The sequence below is a fragment of the Cucurbita moschata genome, unplaced genomic scaffold (assembly GCF_002738365.1).
Source record: "Cucurbita moschata cultivar Rifu unplaced genomic scaffold, Cmos_1.0 Cmo_Scf00042, whole genome shotgun sequence".
NCBI lineage: Eukaryota > Viridiplantae > Streptophyta > Magnoliopsida > Cucurbitales > Cucurbitaceae > Cucurbita > Cucurbita moschata.
Window position 1 is genome coordinate 1,824,520 of NW_019268558.1, and position 4,098 is coordinate 1,828,617.

Below are 4,098 nucleotides of genomic sequence, written 5' to 3' on the forward strand. Positions count from 1 at the left end.
GGTGATGAGGAGAGATAAGATGGATGAGAAGATTGAGAAAACGAAGTTGAGGAGAAGATGATGGTTTGTTTTGGAGGAAACGAGGTCGAGGAGTTTAAGGAATTGGAGGGAATTGGATAAGAGAGAGAGAGGAAGAATAAAGGCAAGAGTGATGTGGGTGAAGATTCTTGTCGATTGTCGTATGAATTTGTAGGTTTGTTGGAGAATTCCATAGATTCCTAAGAATTGCTCTATTTCTTCATCCATGGTGTTTTGGGAAATGGGATGAACAAATTTTCAGAAATTGGAAGATATATAGAGAAGAATTATTATTATTATTATTCTAATTTCAAAGTTTGAATGTTTCATGGAGTACTTCCTTTGGAGTGAAAAATGGTGAAGGATTTGGATCTCATGCTTCAATATTCAAAGTAATGAGTCAATGTTAATGGCATTTTTGGTACATATTATATTATATTCATTGTATTTATGATCGAGTTAGTTACCGTAAGCTTTAATTTAAGCTTTAGGAACTTCAGATTTAAATTTTACGGGTATATAAGTATTTGGAAGGTTTTAAAGTTCCTAAGATGGTTCGAAGGTAGTTCACCTAATCTAGTGTCGCATGATTTCCTGAACGACTTAATTGAGTTTTGAGCTAAACTAATTTTTATGATCTTCTTACTTAACTAGCTTATATTGTCTAGAAAGTGAATCAAAGAGGAGCAACCTCATCAAGCATAACATGAATGGTATCATGAGTTCTAAACATTGTTTGTGAAAAGTTAGTTGGCAAACCCTTTAGAGGGCCATAACGTCAAATTGAAGTAGGGAAATGACCCCAAATGTACCAGCCAACTACTGAGTTTACCTATTTGGTCTCTCTTTTGACTTAGGACGAGTTTAAGGAATAGATACCGTGTTTCAAGACCCTAGTTCATTTCCACGTAAGATAAAAGGCAATAACATGAAATAGCCTCGATACACCATCCTATATGACCAATACTGAATCTTAGATCTATTGCTAGACAAGGAGCACTATTAGGCTTAAGAGCACTAATGATGAACGGGAAGGGATACAAAATGGTTTCAACTCTAGTGATACCGTTTACGACTGTTAATAGTGTTAGGATTAGATTAGATTAGATTTGGTTATTTGGATTAGATTAGATTTGGTTATTTGAATTAGATTTAGTCATACCAGATTTAGTCCTATCGGATTTGATTCTGTAATGCTATATAATAGCCAATTTTATTATTGAATAGAATGAGAGATTTCTCCCAATTATTTTGATCTTACCAGTTTTCTTTTTCTGTTCCTAACATTTGGTATAAGAGCCATGCCCTAAACTAGTTAAAACTAGAAGCAGCAGTCTTCTACGTCTGTCATAATAAAAATATGTCAATGAAGAGTCCATTTGTGCAGTCTGCTGGAGGAAGGAGTCAAGGTCGTGGAAGCTTTAGAGGCAGAGGAGGGGACGAGGCACACAAACCTTCAACAAGGCCACAGTGGAGTGCTATAACTGACACAAGCTAGGACATTTTCAATGGGAATGTCAAAGCAAGGAGGAGACAAACTATGCAGAGACTCAATAAGAGATGTCGTTGATGGCTTACGTGAATATGAATAAGGCCAATAAAGAAGATATGTGGTTCCTTGACTCGGGATGTAGCAATCATATGTGTGGGAAGAAGGAATATTTTTCAAATTTTGATGGAAGTTTCAGAGATTCAGTGAAGCTGGTAACAACTCAAGCATGATTGTAACCGGAAAGGGTAATGTGTGGCTGGAAGTGAATGGAATCATAATGATAATCACAGGAGTGTTCTGTGTCAGGCCCAAGGAACAATTTGTTGAGTATTGGTAAATTGCAAGCAAAGGGGGTTATTTTTTTGTTTCAAAATGGAACATGCAAGGTGTTTCATCTTGAGAGAGGCTTAATCATGGAGACAAAGATGTCTTTGAATCGAATGTTCGTATTGCATGCTATATCTCAGCCTATAGCAGCCATTCAAACTCAATTGAAACTTATGGGGAGAAGTGGTTCAAGGTCTCTGTCGTACACTCACCGCTCTAATTCCTATCGCCATAGTCAGAGAAGCAAAAGGGACCCAAGTCCTTCCCCCTATCATTCCACTACCCGTTCCAAGAGAAGCACCCGTTCAAGTTCCCTCAGCCGCCAACGCAGAAGTAGGTCTTCCTCGTTATCTCCTTTCCCTAAATCGTCCAGTTCCAGTCCTAGTCGTGCATCCAATGATCGGAATCATTCCATAGAGAAGCTTTGGAAAGAGGAAGAATAGAAGAAAAAGCATGAAGCAGAGTTGAAGAAGTTAGAAGAAGATGCAGCTAGGAGGATGGAAGAACTAATTCAGAAGAATGTTGAAGAAAGACTAAACTCTGAAGAGACTAAATTAGAAATACAGAGGCGAATAGAGGAAGGTCGCATGAAGTTGTTTGATGATGTTGACATGCAGCTTGAGAAAGAGAAAGAAGCCGTTCTGATATGAACCAAGAGACATCAATCATACAATATGCTTCAATGAAGATGTGAAGAAAAGATTGTCCAAATTATCAAAAGATGTTTCAATTCATGCTACATTGAAGAAGAATAAAGTTTGATTGTTGTAAATTTTGGGTGGGTTATAATTTAGAGTTATTGTACTTTAAGACTTTTTATTTAATTTCGGTTACATTTACATAATGGCTAATTATGGCCATAAAGTGCGAATGTTACCACTTTTGGAATGCCTTTAATAGTTTCATTTTGAGGGTATATAAGGCCATCTATGTTGTATTTGTAAGGCAGACTTGGAAAATATAGTAAAGAAGCATTTGTGCTTTTCTTTAGCCGATGACTAAGTTTCTTTGCAATTCTATGTAGTTTAGATTGCATGTAGAATCATTCAAGCTCGACATGATCAATCTTGCTTGTGGAGTGATTCGAATCTCAAACAAATGTTTGAGATATTTGATCAACAAGAATCATTCAAGCTAGACATGATCGATCTTGCTTGTGGAGTGATTCGAATCTCAATCAAGTGTTCTTGCCTTGAGATATTCGATCAACAAGGTAATCCGAATCTTGCTCTCCTTGTAGTGATTCCTTATCATATCACGTTCGTACTACTACAAGACAAAAAGGAGAACAAGCACGAAAAGAGAGAAGAGCTAGATAAAATGCTGGAAGAGAATAGAAGAAGGGTAGAAAAAGCACAGCGACGATTAGTTCTGGAGCTGCAGCGGAAGGAAGAAGAACAATATTGTGAACTCGAGTGGATTCAGAGACAAAAAGAGGAGGCAACTCGGAGAACTAAGCTAGATGATAAGAGTTTGAGTTATGTTTTGCTGGGAGTTAGTGAAGAGTCAAAAGCTTACAGACTCTATGATATAGAAGCGGCATATCAAAATAATAATATAGAAGTGGCAGATGAAAATAATAATATAGAAGCGGCAGATGAAAATACTACAGAAGAAAATATTTCATCTGGCTCTTTGGTTGAAACAAGCTCTCCTAGCTCGAATAAGGTGAGGAATAAGAGGCCACCGGTTTGGTGAGAGACTATGCAATAGGAGAAGATTTTTGTGAAGATGTTGATGAGCAGTCTGGATGAGAAGAATTTTTTTTTGTAAAAAAGATGATGAAGCTCAGCCATGTTTACCACTACTGAACCTGCAAACCTGTAAACTTCGAAGACACATTGATTTAAAGACGCATTGAAGAGTGAGAAATGGAGGCAAACCATGGACTTGAAGCAATAAACAGAAATGACACATGAGAATCGATGAAGATACCTCATGTTGGAAGTCAGTTATGAGGTTGTAGATATAAACTGATTACTGTTTCGGTTGAGTTTAAGGGAGGGATTGTTAGGATTAAATTAGATTAGATTTTGTTATTTGAATTAGATTTAGATTTAGTCCTATCGAATTTGATTCTTTCACGCTATATAATAACCAATTTTATTATTGAATAGAATGAGAGATTTCTCCAAATTCTTCTAATCTTTCTAGTTTTTTTTTTCTATTCCTAACAAATAGACACGGTAAAATATCTCAAATTATGTTGGATGTTGCGGTGGTAAACTAGATATTTAAGGGAATCTTAATGGTGTATAAAT